This window comes from Eleutherodactylus coqui, chromosome 2 (genome assembly GCF_035609145.1).
Source record: "Eleutherodactylus coqui strain aEleCoq1 chromosome 2, aEleCoq1.hap1, whole genome shotgun sequence".
Taxonomy (NCBI): domain Eukaryota; kingdom Metazoa; phylum Chordata; class Amphibia; order Anura; family Eleutherodactylidae; genus Eleutherodactylus; species Eleutherodactylus coqui.
In genome coordinates this window covers 148,827,673-148,846,184 of record NC_089838.1, presented here as the reverse complement: position 1 = coordinate 148,846,184, position 18,512 = coordinate 148,827,673, and positions in this window count along the sequence as shown.

Below are 18,512 nucleotides of genomic sequence, written 5' to 3'. Positions count from 1 at the left end.
ATTTTTTTTAACATTTGTGGTGAAATAACATTTTCGTCACAGAAATGCAATCTAAGGCCTTAGTCACACGGGCGCATCGGCACCCGTACACCGGCGCCGATGCGGCCGTCTGACTGTCAGTGAGAAGACGGACGTACCTGCAGACGGCCGTCTCTCTGCAGCGCTGGAGGAAAGAACATGTAACCGGCTCCATTGCCGGTCATGTGTTCTTTCAGCAGCGCTTCAGAGAGACGGCCGTCTGCAGGTACGTCCGTCTTCTCACTGACAGTCAGACGGGCGCATCGGCGCCGGTGTACGGGTGCCGATGCGCCCGTGTAACTAAGGCCTAATGCTTTTTGTGAACACTATAATCATTATTTTGGTATAAAGCTGGGTTTAATAAAAAATTTTGTCAAAGGTATAAACCAGAAGGACGGGCATTTAAGTACTTAAGAGACATTTTTCCTAGATTGAGTGATGCAAATGTGAAGGAAGTTATTTTTGTTGGGCCACAAATTCGACAACTTGTAAAGGATCCTTTGTTTGACCAAGTTTTAAAGGGAAAAGAAAAGTAAGCTTAAAGGGAGTTATTCATGGATTCTTAGGCAACAAAAGAGATGATAACTACACTCAGTTGGTGACAGTACTTCTGGAAAAAATACCATCACCTTGGATGCAACATGTCCCTTAAAATCCATTTTCTCCACTCCCACCTAGACTTTTTTCCTCCTAGTTGTGGAGCTGTCAGTGATGAACACAGAGAAAGATTCCACCAGGATATTTCTGTAATGGAATAAAGATATCAGGGCCATTGCAATGAAGCAATGCTTGTGGATTACTGCTGGTCTGCATTGGTTCTTTTTCATATTCATTTTGTTCACCCCCAAATTAGTAAGATTTAACTCATAAAGTTAAGGAAACATTCCCAAAAATTTTTTTGTTGGGCAGTGTAATTTGTTCAAAGATCTTATCTAGACTAGAAGTCAGGCTCACTGGTCTGTAGTTTCCTGGATCCACCTTCTTTGCTTGTTTGAAGATAGGGACAATTTCCCCTTTTCCATTCTTCTGGGACTTCTCCTGTTCTCCAGGAATTTTCAAACATTATGGCGAGTGGTTAAGCAATTACCCTTGCTGCTTCCTTTAGTATACTTTACTAAAATGCAAGTTATCTGGACCTGAAGGCTTGAATTCATTTAAGTTAGCTAAGTGCTCCCTCACATCTCTCTGCTTATAGATAGCCTGCATTCTTTTATTCCCCCAATAGTACAGGGAAGATCAGATGATGTTACGTCTACTCTTTAAGAGAAAACAGTTACAAAATAGGAATTTAAAAGTTCGTCTTTTTCAACATCATCATTAACTAATTCACCATTCACATCCTGTAAACATCCTACAGCATCTTTGACTTTTCTTTTGATTTTTGCATACCTCCAAATGCTTTTTTATTTCTCTTGGTCTGTGTTGCAAGCCTCAATTCATTATTAGCTTTAGCTTTTCTGGCACTTGCCCTACAATTTCTGCAGACTGCATTATATGCTTCTTTAGATATTCCACCTCTTTCCATTTGCCATTTTTTTCCTTTTTAGCATGTGTTTAAGTTCTGTGTTCATCTATCCTGGTCTCCTTAAATGATTCTTTTAGGGATTGTTAACAATTGTGGAGAGGCGTGTTATTTGGACATTGTCTTTTATTTACCCTTGTCATGTCTTTCTGATATGTTATTTCTTAATAAAATAAAGAAAACGGCTTAGAAAAAATGTAGTATGGTTATATTGCTATGTGCCCTAGATATTCACATTTTCTTCTCAACATGCCTTATTTACACCTCCTCAAAATAGTTCTGCATTAGATTCTTCCATATCTTACTTGTATAAGGATTCCTTTTTTAGATGTTTAGATAGTAAGGGGTTAACCTAAAAAATAAGCACTTTACACTTTAAATTTCTTTGTTAGGAAGCTAATGAATAGAACAGGTGGAACATGTACATATATTACCATTACACAGTGACATTAATTGAATTTATCATTTCAATTATGTACAATTTTCAGGATAATGTTCTATTTGTTTCCATATACATCTAATTACTAGAAACAATACATGCGTCTTTGTTCTAGCAGGTGCGATACATATAGATAAATATTGACAGACAGAAGTGGAGCAGGAAAGCTGGGATTCCTCATTGATATGTTGTTCTTGAGTAATTGCTTGTATTGAGTCATTTTCCATATGCAGAAGTATCCTTTCTGTTTACACATTGTAATGTTGTTAAGAGGACTTTTGAGGTTTGATATTTTTCTTCCAGGATCCATTAGAGATGAAATAACATTCTGTTCTGCACCATAAGTGCTACAAATAAAATATATATCCCTTTCGTTTCTTGGTTAGATTACTGTTTGTACTTGTTTGCTCACAGATTGATTTTTATATTGCACATATATCATGCATAGATAACCTTGCTGCCATGGCTCAGTTTAGTTTGATTAGATATAGCAATGTTAAAAAGTTATGCTCCTCAGGGGTACAAAAATCTCATCAGGGGTACAAAGTCCATCTAATTTCTATAGAAATGATGATCCTATGATGACAGGTAAAGAACAGGAATAGACAGCAAGCTGTTTCTCTGTAATATATTCTTCTCCTTTTCCATGGACCCTAACAGTAACATAACATAGTATGCAAGGCTGAAAAAAGACAAATGTCCATCCAGTTCAGCCTGTTTCTACCCTCACCCTTGTTGATCCAGAAGAAGGCAAAAAAAAACCCAATGAGAAAGAAGCCAATTTACCCCATTCAGGAGAAAAAAAATCCTTCCCAACTCCATTATGGCAGTCAGAATAATCCCTGGATCAACATTGTTGGCTTTTTTGTATTACTACTATTTGTAGCAATATATAAACTAACAATTGTCAAGGCTTTGGCTAATGTGACTCTATGGAGATGATCTGTTCTGTCTGTTGGTTTTAGTATAATCTTTCAATAGATTGTGGGGATTCTCTTGCTAGAGGGAGCAGCATATATAACTGTTGCCTCCAAAAAAATTGTACTTATAATACTTCATCCTTGTCATGCTGTCAAATTGTCATTTTGGCTAGATTCATATCATGTTTCAGCATTCTGATAATACATCCCATTTTAAGTAATCATGTAGAAATATGGATGTCAAACAGGATGGTGCAGCAGGTTGCCCATTCAGTTCTCATTGATGTGCATTGTGAAAAAAGAAAAACAAATTGGTCAGCCTCCTGTTGTTCAACAGTCTGCATTGTTTGTCCTATGGAAACTTGTCAAACCGAGACAAATGGACACTTTTACCTATGACGGAAAGAAAGTTCCATTGAAAGTCTACAGACTTGCTTGAAAAAGAAAATGGAGAAAAGTAAACGCATATTTTAACATGATGTAAAATGAAATTTTAATCTAGCTTTATACATATAGAACTAAGCATAGCGTAGCATTTACTGTACTTGTGTAGTACCCCAGATTTGGGTACTATAGCGCTTCTGTGTTATGTCATGGTTAAAATAATGTTTATTGTTGTGTGTGACAAATGTTAAGTTTGTGTTTCTACATTCATTGCTGGCAAGGTATCACTGACAGGTTCCCCATCCCCAGAGGATTACAGGTCACCCAGCAACAGCCTTCGGGAGTGGTTGGTCAGGTAGCAGGAAGAGATGGGACCAGCAATTGGGTAATGTTTCCCCTGCGCAGGTTGGACTAGAGCTATAGTATAAAAAGAGGAGTGGGTGGAGCTTAAGTCAGTCTAAATCAGAATCTAGAAGAGTTCAGGACTAAGAGAGGAAGAGAAGAGGAAAGCGCTGAGGAAAGAAGAAAGGACATAGGAGCCAGTGTGGTGGGGAGAAGAAAAAATGCGAGTACTAACATCACCTCCATGTCAGAGAAGGAGAGAGAGCAAGGAGTTATAGGACTACGGCCGTGAAGAATTAGCACCGTTGGAGGGGAGAAAAGTCAGGGCTAAGGACAAGGCTAAATGTGTCAGAATGCAAAGTCAAGGAAAGAAAGAGTAATCTAAAAGTCAAGTCAATGTCTATAGTTATCTTGAAGATAAGCAAAGTAAATTGATGTTGTCATCTTAAAGTCAAGTAAAAGGATTTGCATGTTGTGCCCTTATGGGAGAACTCTCCCTCTAATAAATTGTTCATCTGGTTACACCTTCACCCTGACTCCTGGAGTTCCTCCCTACCAACTCAACATCTGCACCCAGGTACCACTCTACATCATTTAGGGTAAAGGACTACTACCCCCATTTTTGGTTTAGTTCTCCAATTTTTTTTTATTTATTATTTTTGTCCGGAACGAGTCCCTATCCGTATGCAAACTGTCTTCACGATAAAATACCATCTTTCCCTGCCCGACTCCGCAGGTAGCACCTTAGAAAGAGCTGCCAAATTGTATAATCTGTTTTAACACTGGTGCAGTGGGGACGCCATGCCGCGCTTCAAGGTAGAGGAGCAGCAGCGCCACCATAATTACCATCATTTGCTGACCTCGCTAATTACACCCTCCATGGGTCTGGCCCCCTGCACTTGCACATGCTGCAGATAGCCACTACAATCCATTACAGTGGAAAAAAATATCTCACACATGAAAATTTGCATGGGATTTTAACACTAATTGGCCTTGTGTGGTGCAGAGTGTTAAGACAGCAGAAATGCAATCCTAAGCTCTCGCTTACAACCTGAAGGTTGCAAGTTGAATCCCCGCGTAGTTCAGGTAGCCGGCTCAAGGTTGACACAGCCTTCCATCCTTTCCCAGTCGGTAAAATGAGTACCCAGCTTGCTGGGGGTAATAAATAAATGACCTGAGAGAGCTGCAAAATAAGTTGGTGCTATACAAATAACAAGATTTTTTTATTTACTTGAGTGGAGTCTTTGATATAATGTAGTCTTAGGTCTCCATTACGTACATGTATGCCAAAGGTGTCCTTTCACCATATATTTGACTGCTCAGTACCTGACTACTCTTTCTCACTAGTATAGAAAAGCACAGTCTATCATGTAATTCAAGACCACAAAAGCATATATGTTCTCTTTTTTTTTTACAATGCAAGTCATGGGCAGATGGGAGAAGGGAGAAAAAAACATGCTCCTGGGCTACTGAAAGTGGACTTTACTTAAATAAGAACATAATTATATAACTGCTTGTAGCTGGTCACTAGCAGAACAATAGGTGAAGGTTAGGGTGTTTCTATAATGGCTTCCATAGATGAACGTATGCTCAAATATGGTTGCCGCAACTGAGCATATTTGCAGATGAACACGGGTTGCCACACCCTTCAACATAATTTTTAAACCTGCCAAAGACTTTCATGGCAGCTTTCTACATAACATGCACAAAACTAGGGTAGGTCCTATTTTTCTCATGCAAAGGATTTGCATGAGAGAAACGCGCTTGTGAGAATGAACCCATTGAAATCAATGGTGTAGTGGCTTGTAAAAGGGCACTACATAGCACTGTTTAGCTGAGGGGACCGGTATTATAATAACCGACCCTAGGGAGTTAATCTGAGTGATTTTGCACAAGATAACCTAGCAACCAGTTAGATTTTTTATTCAGTTACACAGGATAGAAAAAAAGGGCCTAGAGACTCAGATGATGCAGGTAGCCTAGCAACCAAATAGGTTGTGATTGGCTGCAGACAGTTTGGTCAGGCGAAAGAGGCAATAAATAGCCAGACACAATGGTCGCAGGAGGCAGAAGCAGCAAAGCAGAACAGGCAGAGCAATAGTAGGAGAAGCCAGTGAGAAGAAAAGGCAAAAGAAGGAGAAGGAAAGAGAGAATCAGGAGAAAAAGAGAGAGACAGGAGAAGAAAGAGAGAAATCTGAGAAACAGTGAGTAACAGAGAAAGAGAGTCAGCTGTGACAGTGAGTAGAAGAGAGATAAGAGAGAGAGAGAGAGAGCTGAGATGAAGAGAGGGAGATAAAGAGATGTAAACATGAAGAAGGATGGAGAAAAGAAATTCAGAGTAAGCTCCCACTATATAAATGTGATAGACACAAGTACCATGCATATCATTTATCATTCACTGTGTGTGGAAGAGAATTACATCATCTCCCTTTTTATTGAATAAGAACAAAGTATTTACAACAAGTTAAGCAGAATATCTGGCTCCATTGTTATTCAGCACCTCACTACTCACTACTACAAATCGTGCCCAAGGACACTGGCGTCCGAACTAAAAAAGAAAACAAATCATAATAAAACCTGCGCAACACGTTCATCTGTTTAATCCCTTATACTGTCAGGAGAAATAAAAATAGTCTATTATGAACTAACAATATATACACCAATGCGTTTTTAGCTAGAGATATAGCACAAATATTCTTTTTTGGATATGGCTAGTGAACAGACTAAACAAGCATATTGGCAATCATGAAGAATATTCCACTAATGCTTTTGGATTGAGATCCCACTTTATGAAAGCCATCTCCAGAGTGTGTAAACTCACTTTAGAACTTGTATCAAGGGTATATTCTGAACAGACGGCAAAGTGTTTAATATCACAAACTCATTTCATTTTTATATAAAATATACAACATATGTTACTTGTTTTCTTAGAAATCAGGCAGTAGATATTAACAGTTGGGAGTTAAAAACGGATCAAGGACACACATAAATTGACATTTTGGGGAATTTCAGAGAAGCAGTAATGCACAGCTTTGCTATAAAATATATTCCCATGGTTTTGTAAATAATACAGGTATATCATGTTCATTTGTACCAATGTGAATTGAATACAGTGAAATCTCTCGAGAAGCCCACTATCAATATAGACCAACTTTTATTATAATGATTTTTCGATTCCCTTATTTTCTATGTATACTTCCCGTTCTTTGAGCAGTTCACCCATCAAGAACACTATTTTTCATTGCAATTTTATTTGTTCCCTAAGGCCTCATGTCCACGGGGAAAATCAGATCCGCTGTGGATTTGTAACGTGCATTTGGGCTGCAGATGCACTGTAATTGTCTTTTATTTTTCATGCGGGAGATCAATTGAGCTATGTGCTCTATGAGGTACCGCACGCGTGATCCGCACTAAAATAGAGCATGTCCATTTTTTTTCATGCTCCAGAAATTTTTTAATTCACTTTTAAATACCATCCGCGGGTATTTATCTACTCGCGGGTAGTCAATGTATTCCTATGTGGCGTGGATCCGCATGCGGGAAAAACGCTGCAGATTTTAATTCTTATTCTCCCCGTGGACATGAGGCCTAAGGGCTCACACCCAATTGCGTTTTTTTAATGCTGCGATATCGCTGCGTTTTTTTAAATGTGATTCTCAATGGGCCTTTCTAATGTTAAAAACTAGAGATGAGCGAACGTACTCGTCTGAGCTTGATACTCGTTCGAGTATTAGCGTGTTCGAGATGCTCGTTACTCGTAACGAGTACCACGCGATGTTCGAGTTACTTTCAGTTTCCTCTCTGAGACGTTAGTGCGCTTTTCTGGCCAATTGAAAGACAGGGAAGGCATTACAACTTCCCCCTGCGTCGTTCAAGCCCTATACCACCCCCTGCTGTGAGTGGCTGGGGAGATCAGGTGTCACCCGAGTATAAAAATCGGCCCCTCCCGCGGCTCGCCTCAGATGCGTTGTGAGATAGCTGAGGGACAGTGCTATAGTGTTGGAGCTGCTGTAGGGAGAGCGTTAGGAGTTAGTGTAGGCTTCAAGAACCCCAACGGTCCTTCTTAGGGCCACATCTAACAGTGTGCAGTAGTGTGGAGGCTGCTTTTAGCAGTGTTGCACTTTTTTTTTTTTTTGCTATATCGGCCGTGCAGAGCATTGCGCCCTGCAGTAATACTACAGGGACAGAAGTGGTGGTTAGGCAGGGAGAGTGTTAGGAGTTAGTGTAGGCTTCAAGAACCCCAACGGTCCTTCTTAGGGCCACATCTAACCGTGTGCAGTAGTGTGGAGGCTTCTTTTTGCAGTGTTGCACTTTTTTTTTTTTGCTATATCGGCCGTGCAGAGCATTGCGCCCTGCAGTAATACTACAGGGACAGAATTGTGTAGGCAGGGCCAGAAGACATCTTATAGATTGAATATACGCAGTGGTCCTTGTGCAAAATAAGATTAGAAAAAAATCTATTTGGCCTGCCTGTCACTCTGCTCAGTGTTGTGGGTCCGTGTGTGCTGGGGGTAAAATTTCTCCAAATAAATACGCAGCCAGCTAAGTGTTACAGCAGGCTTGCGCAAAATTATTTCCTGCCTCTGAAATCAGCGCTCTGTTGCACTTAATAACAGACAGTGCAACACTGCAGTTCCGTCACACACATCAGGGACAGAATTGCGTAAGCAGGGCCAGAAGACATATATAGATTGAATATACGCAGTGGTCCTTGTGGAAAAAAAGATTAGAAAAAAATCTATTTGGCCTGCCTGTCACTCTGCTCAGTGTTGTGGGTCCGTGTGTGCTGGGGGTAAAATTTCTCCAAATAAATACGCAGCCAGCTAAGTGTTACAGCAGGCTTGCGCAAAATTATTTCCTGCCTCTGAAATCACCGCTCTGTTGCACTTAATAACAGACAGTGCAACACTGCAGTTCCGTCACACACATCAGGGACAGAATTGCGTAAGCAGGGCCAGAAGACATATATAGATTGAATATACGCAGTGGTCCTTGTGCAAAAAAAGATTAGAAAAAAATCTATTTGGCCTGCCTGTCACTCTGTTCAGTGTTGTGGGTCCGTGTGTGCTGGGGGTAAAATTTCTCCAAATAAATACGCAGCCAGCTAAGTGTTACAGCAGGCTTGCGCAAAATTATTTCCTGGCGTTCCCTAAGCAAACTCAGCCTCAAACCACAGGCCAATAAGCGGCACATTTAATTACAGTGTTGTGTTTCTGCATTCCTGGTAACACAGCATGCTGAGGGGTAGGGGTAGGCCTAGAGGACGTGGGCGCGGCCGAGGACGCGGAGGCCCTAGTCCGGGTGTGGGCACAGGCCGAGCTCCTGATCCTGGTGTAGCGCAGCTGACTGCTGCGGGATTAGGAGAGAGGCACGTTTCTGGCGTCCCCACATTCATAGCACATTTAATGGGTCTACGCGGTAGACCCTTATTAGAAAATGAGCAGTGTGAGCAGGTCCTGTCGTGGATGGCAGAAAGTGCTTCGAGCAACCTATCGTCCACCCAGAGTTCTGCGCCGTCCACTGCTGCAACTCAGAATCCTCTGGCTGCTGCTCCTCCTTCCTCCCAGCCTCCTCACTCCATGAAAATGAGACATTCTGAGGAGCGGGCAGACTCCCAGGAACTGTTCTCGGGCTCCTGCTCAGATTGGGCAGCAGTGGTTCCTCTCCCACCAGAGGAGTTTATCCAGACTGATGCCCAACCATTGCAAAGTTCCCGGGGTCCGGGGGATGAGGCTGGGGACTTCCGGCAACTGTCTCAAGACCTTTCAGTGGGTGAGGAGGCCGATGACGATGAGACACAGTTGTCTATCAGTGAGGTAGTAGTAAGGGCATTAAGTCCGAGGGAGGAGCGCACCGAGGATTCGGAGGAAGAGCAGCAGGACGATGAGGTGACTGACCCCACCTGGTTTGCTACGCCTACTGAGGACAGGTCTTCAGAGGGGGAGGCAAGGGCAGCAGCAGGGCAGGTTGCAAGAGGCAGTGCGGTGGCCAGGGGTAGAGGCAGGGCCAGACCGAATAATCCACCAACTGTTTCCCAAAGCGCCCCCTCGCGCCATGCCACCCTGCAGAGGCCGAGGTGCTCAAAGGTCTGGCAGTTTTTCACTGAGAGTGCAGACGACCGACGAACAGTGGTGTGCAACCTTTGTCGCGCCAAGATCAGCCAGGGAGCCACCACCACCAGCCTCACCACCACCAGGATGCGCAGACATATGATGGCCAAGCACCCCACAAGGTGGGACGAAGGCCGTTCACCGCCTCCGGTTTGCACCGCTGCCTCTCCCCCTGTGCCCCAACCTGCCACTGAGATCCAACCCCGCTCTGAGGACACAGGCACTACTGTCTCCTGGCCTGCACCCACACCCTCACCTCCGCTGTCCTCGGCCCCATCCACCAATGTCTCTCAGCGCACCGTCCAGCCGTCGCTAGCGCAAGTGTTTGAGCGCAAGCGCAAGTACGCCGCCACGCACCCGCACGCTTAAGCGTTAAACGTGCACATAGCAAAATTTATCAGCCTGGAGATGCTGCCGTATAGGGTTGTGGAAACAGAGTCTTTCAAAAGTATGATGGCGGCGGCCCCGCGCTACTCAGTTCCCAGTCGCCACTACTTTTCCCGATGTGCCGTCCCAGCCGTGCACGACCACGTCTCCAGCAACATTGTACGCGCCCTCACCAACGCGGTTACTGCCAAGGTCCACTTAACAACGGACACGTGGACAAGCACAGGCGGGCAGGGCCACTATATCTCCCTGACGGCACATTGGGTGAATTTAGTGGAGGCTGGGACAGAGTCAGAGCCTGGGACCGCTCACGTTCTACCCACCCCCAGAATTGCGGGCCCCAGCTCGGTGGTGGTATCTGCGGCGGTGTATGCTTCCTCCACTAAACCACCCTCCTCCTCCTCAACCTCTGTCTCGCAATCAAGATGTGTCAGCAGCAGCACGTCGCCAGCAGTCGGTGTCGCGCGGCGTGGCAGCACAGCGGTGGGCAAGCGTCAGCAGGCCGTGCTGAAACTACTCAGCTTAGGAGATAAGAGGCACACGGCCCACGAACTGCTGCAGGGTCTGACAGAGCAGACCGACCGCTGGCTTGCGCCGCTGAGCCTCCAACCGGGCATGGTCGTGTGTGACAACGGCCGTAACCTGGTGACTGCTCTGTAGCTCGGCAGCCTCACGCACGTGCCATGCCTGGCCCACGTCTTTAATTTGGTGGTTCAGCGCTTTCTGAAAAGCTACCCACGCTTGTCAGACCTGCTCGTAAAGGTGCGCCGGCTCTGCGCACATTTCCGCAAGTCCCACACGGACGCTGCCACCCTGCGCACCCTGCAACATCGGTTTAATCTGCCAGTGCACCGACTGCTGTGCGACGTGCCCACACGGTGGAACTCTACGCTCCACATGTTGGCCAGGCTCTATGAGCAGCGTAGAGCTATAGTGGAATACCAACTCCAACATGGGCGGCGCAGTGGGAGTCAGCCTCCTCAATTATTTTCAGAAGAGTGGGCCTGGTTGGCAGACATCTGCCATGTCCTTGGTAATTTTGAGGAGTCTACCCAGGTGGTGAGTGGCGATGGTGCAATCATTAGCGTCACCATTCCTCTGCTATGCCTCTTGAGAAGTTCCCTGCAAAGCATAAAGGCAGACGCTTTGCACTCGGAAACAGAGCCGGGGGAAGACAGTATGTCGCTGGATAGTCAGAGCACCCTCCTGTCTATATCTCAGCGCGGTGAGGAGGAGGAGGAGGAGGAAGATGAGGAGGAGGGGGAAGACACAGCTTGGCCCACTGGTGAGGGTAGACATGCTGGTGGCCTGTCATCCTTTCAGCATGTATGGCCTGAGGAGGAGGAGGAGGAGGATCCTGAAAGTGATCTTCCTAGTGAGGACAGCCATGTGTTGCGTACAGGTACCCTGGCACACATGGCTGACTTCATGTTAGGATGCCTTTCTCGTGACCCTCACGTTACACGCATTCTGGCCACTACAGATTACTGGGTGTACACACTGCTCGACCCACGGTATAAGGAGAACCTTTCCACTCTCATACCCGAAGAGGAAAGGGGTTCGAGAGTGTTGCTATACCACAGGACCCTGGCGGACAAACTGATGGTAACATTCCCATACGACAGCGGTAGTGGCCGAAGGCGCAGTTCCGAGGGCCAGGTAGCAGGGGAGGCGCGGAGATCAGGCAGGATGTACAGCACAGGCAGGCCAATACTCTTTAAGGCCCTTGACAGCTTTATGGCTCCCCAGCAAGACTGTGTCACTGCTCCCCAGTCACGGCTGAGTCGGCGGGAGCACTGTAAAAGGATGGTGAGGGAGTACGTAGCCGATCGCACGACCGTCCTCCGTGACGCCTCTGCCCCCTACAACTACTGGGTGTCGAAGCTGGACACGTGGCCTGAACTCGCGCTGTATGCCCTGGAGGTGCTTGCTTGTCCTGCGGCTAGCGTCTTGTCAGAGATGGTGTTTAGTGTGGCTGGGGGAATCATCACGGATAAGCGTACCCGCCTGTCAACCGACAGTGCCGACAGGCTAACACTCATCAAGATGAACAAAGGCTGGATTTCCCCAGACTTCTCTTCTCCACCAGCGGACAGCAGCGATACCTAAGCAATACGTAGGCTGCACCTGCAGATGGAAGCATCGTTCTGTATCCCCATCAAAAACGGGGACCTTTTTGCTTCATCAATCTGTGTATAATATTCCTCCTCCTCCTCCTGCTCCTCCTCCTGAAACCTCACATAATCACGCCGAACGGGCAATTTTTCGTAGGCCCACAAGGCTCAGTCATATAATTTTTGTAAACAATTTTTATACGTTTCAATGCTCATTAAAGCGTTGAAACTTTCACCTCCAACAATTTTTATTTTAACTGGGCTGCCTCCTGGCCTAGTTACCAATTAAGCCACATTAACCAAAGCGATTAATGGGTTTCACCTGCCCTCTTGGTTGGCCATGGCCAATTTTTCTGATGTACATTAGTACTGTTGATACAGCAATTTTTGTGGGCCCTCGCCTACAGTGTAATCAAATGAATTTTTAGCCCACCTGCATTATAGCCCACGTTACATCCGCTGTGTTGGGCAATGCAATGGGATATTATTATGTACCGCCGGTGGCTTCCTGGCACCCACCCATGCTGTGGGTCCACAGGGAATTATAAATGCATCTGTTTCCACTTCTAAAGAACCCCAGTCTGACTGGGGCATGCAGTGTGGGCCGAAGCCCACCTGCATTAAACATGAGATTACTACCTCAGCTGTGTTGGGCAATGCAATGGGATATATTTATGTACCGCCGGTGGCTTCCTGGCACCCACCCGTGCTGTGGGTCCACAGGGAATTATAAATGCATCTGTTTCCACTTCTAAAGAACCCCAGTCTGACTGGGGCATGCAGTGTGGGCCGAAGCCCACCTGCATTAAACATGAGATTACTACCTCAGCTGTGATGGGCACTGCAATGGGATATTTTTATGTACCGCCGGTGGGTTCCAGGGAGCCACCCATGCTGTGGGTCCACAGGGAATTATAAATGCATCTGTTTCCACTTCTAAAGAACCCCAGTCTGACTGGGGCATGCAGTGTGGGCCGAAGCCCACCTGCATTAAGCACGACATTACTACCTCAGCTGTGTTGGGCAATGCAATGGGATATATTTATGTACCGCCGGTGGCTTCCTGGCACCCACCCATGCTGTGGGTCCACAGGGAATTATAAATGCATCTGTTTCCACTTGTAAAGAACCCCAGTCTGACTGGGGCATGCAGTGTGGGCCGAAGCCCACCTGCATTAAGCACGACATTACTACCTCAGCTGTGTTGGGCAATGCAATGGGATATATTTATGTACCGCCGGTGGCTTCCTGGCACCCACCCATGCTGTGGGTCCACAGGGAATTATAAATGCATCTGTTTCCACTTCTAAAGAACCCCAGTCTGACTGGGGCATGCAGTGTAGGCCGAAGCCCACCTGCATTAAACATGAGATTACTACCGCAGCTGTGATGGGCACTGCAATGGGATATTATTATGTACCACCGGTGGGTTCCAGGGAGCCACCCATGCTGTGGGTCCACAGGGAATTATAAATGCATCTGTTTCCACTTCTAAAGAACCCCAGTCTGACTGGGGCATGCATTGTGGGCCGAAGCCCACCTGCATTAAGCACGACATTACTACCTCAGCTGTGTTGGGCAATGCAATGGGATATATTTATGTACCGCCGGTGGCTTCCTGGCACCCACCCATGCTGTGGGTCCACAGGGAATTATAAATGCATCTGTTTCCACTTCTAAAGAACCCCAGTCTGACTGGGGCATGCAGTGTGGGCCGAAGCCCACCTGCATTAAGCACGACATTACTACCTCAGCTGTGTTGGGCAATGCAATGGGATATATTTATGTACCGCCGGTGGCTTCCTGGCACCCACCCATGCTCTGGGTCCACAGGGAATTATAAATGCATCTGTTTCCACTTCTAAAGAACCCCAGTCTGACTGGGGCATGCAGTGTGGGCCGAAGCCCACCTGCATTAAACATGACATTACTACCTCAGCTGTGGTGGGCACTGCAATGGGATATTTTTATGTACCGCCGGTGGGTTCCAGGGAGCCACCCATGCTGTCGGTCCACAGGGACTTCACAATAGGGAGTTGTACCTGCCTGTGTCTATGAATTAAAAAGCCCGGTCTGACTGGGGCATGCAGACACCTTGACAGAATGAATAGTGTGTGGCACATAGGTTCCCCATTGCTATGCCCATGTGTGCAGCTCCTGATGGCGGTGGCACAGCGTTATATTTCTCATTGCTTCTGTACAGCATTGTGGGCTATCGCCCCGCCCCTTTTAAAGAGGGTCGCTGCCTAGCCGTGCCAACCCTCTGCAGTGTGTGCCTGCTTTTCCTGTGGCAGACGCACTTATAAATAGACATGAGTGTGGCGTGGCATGAGGGCAGCTGAAGGCTGGGCCGGGACAGTTTGGTGTGCGCTGTGGACACTGGGTCGTGCGGGGGAGTTGGGCAGCATGTAACCCAGGAGAAGTGGCAGCGGAGTATCATGCAGGCAGTGATTGTGCTTTGTTGGAGGTAGTGTGGTGCTTAGCTAAGGTATGCATTGCTAATGAGGGCTTTTCAGAAGTAAAAATTGTTGGGAGGGGGGGGGGCACTCTTGCCGCTATTGTGGCTTAATAGTGGGACCTGGGAACTTGAGATGCAGCCCAACATGTAGCCCCTCGCCTGCCCTATCCGTTGCTGTGTCGTTCCCATCACTTTCTTGAATTGCCCAGATTTTCACACATGGAAACCTTAGCGAGCATCGGCGAAATACAAAAATGCTCGGGTCGCCCATTGACTTCAATGGGGTTCGTTATGCGAAACAAACTCTGGAGCATCGCGAAAGGTTCGTTTCGAGTAACGAGCACCCGAGCATTTTGGTGCTCGCTCATCTCTATTAAAAACGCATCACAAGTTGGTGCTTTGCAATTTTTGTGTGATGTGTTTTTAACATTAGAAAGTCCCATTGACAATCGCGTGAAAAAAAAAACACGCAAGAAAAACATAAGTGTGCAGGAGCCCTAAAACTTTTTGCTACACAGTTTTTTGGTGGCATTTCCCCCCTAAAATTCATGTAAAAATTGTACATTTGTTTTTCTTTTTCAAGACATTTTTGGGTGGCTTTTTTTTTGTAATTCATATGTTTTTAACATGAGCTGTTTTTGGTGTATTCTTTCCTATAGAAAAGCCTATGCAAAAATACAGGCTCTGATTGCAAAAGTACACAACATGAGAAAACCACACCATATGCAATGCATTTAATGGTTGCCTTATAGCCTACAGCTAACATCTAGCCACTTTTTTTGCTGCAAAAAAAGAAATAGAAAAATTACACTGAGTGACGTTTATCCAAACAAATGATGTAGGAGAAACAACCTGTCAGGTTGTGCTGCTGGGACCTGTAGTTCTGTGAAGTTCCAGGGCACACTGCCACAGGTTTGGGATAATTAGGCTGGCTGGGTGTGGTGTTCTCCAGCCAGCCAATCTCCACTAGTCTGATACATATATACCTGCATCTCTGTCTAGAGGATGCTGGTTTCCCGATACCCCGGTGTTTGCACTAAGGGATATTGTAGCGTAAGTGTGTACAGCAACATGTTCTGAGTGTCTGTGCAGTTGGCTGAACATTGGAGGTGAACAGTCCTGTTCTGTGTGAATTGTTGTGTACAGCGATGTGTGTTGAGTGTCTGTGCAGGTGATCGGACATGGGAGGTGAACAGTCCTGTTCAGTGTAAATGGTGTTCTGTGTGGGATGCAATCCCTGGGTGTTGGTGTGGTGTGAACTATGTCCTGTGCTGCTTTGACCGTTTACCATCTATGGTGAGGTAGGTCCCTAGGTTCCAGTGTGGGGCCGTCTTTTAGGGTGCATTCAGACGACCGTATATCAGCTGGGTTTTCATGCCCAGCCGATATACGGCGTCTCTATCTGCAGGGGGAGGAGGCTGGAAGATCCGGGAGCAGCGCACTGAGCTCCCGCCCCCTCTCCACCTCCTCTCCACCCCCTCTGCACTATTTGCAATGAGAGGAGGCAGAACGGGGGTGGGGCTAAGTTCTGGGAATTAGCTCTGCCCCCGTCCCGCCTCTCCTCATTGAAAATAGTGCAGAGGGGCGGAGAGGAGGCAGAGAGGGGGCGGGAGCTCAGAGCACTGCTCCAGGCTCTACCAGCCTCCTCCCCCTGCAGAGAGAGACGCCCTATATCGGCTGGGTGTGAAAACCCAGCCAATATACGGTCGTCTGAATGCACCCTTAGGACAATTGCCCCACATGTAGGCAGTTTTCCTGGGGTTAATTGTCTTGTTATAGTAGGGACCTGCAAGACAACAAAGACCCAATACCTCATACCTGATCTATTCCATATGTGTATGCCTGCAGGTATACTAGGTGAGTGTTTTGGGTTGGTATCCAGTCTTTGTGTTATGTCTGCCCATGAGTCCAGTTTACATTTCACTTTCTTTTGGTGTTATGTGTGCGCAGTTCTCTACTTTACGGAAGAACTAGACCCAACAGATGTAACATCACTCTTTGACTTCTTGTGCACTTGGCATTTTTTATAGAAATAAAATAGCAGAAAAGGGCATGGGATTTTTTGATAATGCCTGTGTTTTTACAGGATATTTTGTGGCATTTTTTGATCACAAATAATTTTTTTTCTCATTTTTTTTCCTTTAGAGAAGTAAGTCTATTGGAAAATGTGAGGAAAAAAAAACATATCCAGAGTTTGTTGCGAGTTTGAAAAATGCCATAAACCCATAAAACATACCAAAAGTAAGAAAAAACACCATTGCAAAAATGCTATTTTTGTAACACTTTTCAGAACTCCCTATTGACCAAGAGATAGCATCCAAATGAAATTGTTTTGCTGCAAAAAAAAATTATAAAGATTGGCAGTAGCAAAAATGCCAAAAAAATAATCTTTGTAAGGGCTTAAACCGACGAAATTGTTTGTGCAGATTTTTGCGTGTGTGAATCTCATGCTCATAAAATGTGACAAAGCAAAGACATTAAATTCAACGGGTTGGCTCTCATGAGTGTATTTCTCTTGTGCAAATCCTGCACGCAAGAAAATACAGACTTCGCCCTATCTTTCTGCATGTTGCGCAGAAAGTTGCCATAGAAATCTCAAGCAGGTTAAAGAAATCAAGAGGAAGGGTGTGACTGCGGACAACGCAGGGTAAGGGTGGATTCAGATGACCATAAATCGGCTCGGTTTTCATGCCGAGCCGATATACGGTGTCCTCATCTGCAGGGGGGAGGGGAGGGGAGGGATGGAAGAGCCAGGAGCAGGAACTGAGCTCCCGCCCCCTCTCCGCCCCTCTGCACTATTTGCAATGAAAGGAGGCAGGATGGAGGTGGGGCTAAGTTATGAGAATTAGCACTGCCCCCGCCCCGCCTCTCCCCATTGCAAATAGTTTAGAGGGGTGGAGAGGAGGCAGAGAGGGGGCAGGAGCTCAGAGCACTGCTCCTGGATCTTCCAGCCTCCCCCTGCAGAGAGAGAGACAATGCATATCGGCTGGGCGTGAAAACCCAGCCGATATACGTTTGTCTGAATCCAGCCTAAAGAAGACAGCCTTATTAGGGTTTAAATAGCCTATCAATTCCGCGGAAAGGGAGTATCATGCACGTGTGTGAACTGGTATTGCAATGCAAAAACTACAATATTAGGGCGTTTATTGGCCGGCGTTTTTACGGCCGGCCGATGTACGCTTCCATCTAATAAGTTAGCCCTTCACAGTTATAGTTAACTCTATTACTGTCAAGGGCTAATAGAGGTGATTATATAGACAACCACTGTCTCTGTGAAAACATTTAATCAGTTACCCCCTTCCCTCCCCCTTACCGTCTCTCTGCTTCTCTCCTCCACTCCGGCGTTTGCAATGACAGGGGCGGAGCTAAGCTCTGTTTTGCCCCACCCACTCCCATTGCTGGCTATGGACAAGGAGTGGGGAGTGGGTGGGAGCTTAGCTCCGCCCCATCTCGCCTACTCCCATTGCAAACCGTTTGGATGGAAGGAGAGAGGCAGAGAGTCAGTGAGGGGGACTGCTTAGTTCGAAGCGTATATCGGCCAGCTGTGAAAAAGCCGGCCAATATACGCTCGTGTAAATAAGCTCTTACGCGCAGACGTGCGCATCAGCCTGTTTAGGGACTTCTCCAAACCTAGTTCATGCGCAAATATGTTGCGGTGCACATTTTTATGTCTGTAATGTGGAACTAATGTTAATCTATGAAGCTATTTACATGGGCATAAAAATTATACATATGTTTCAAAAACATGGCATGCACATGTTTCTTACATAATACTTTCTTTGAAGTCTATGGAGAGTGATTAAAATACACATGCATCC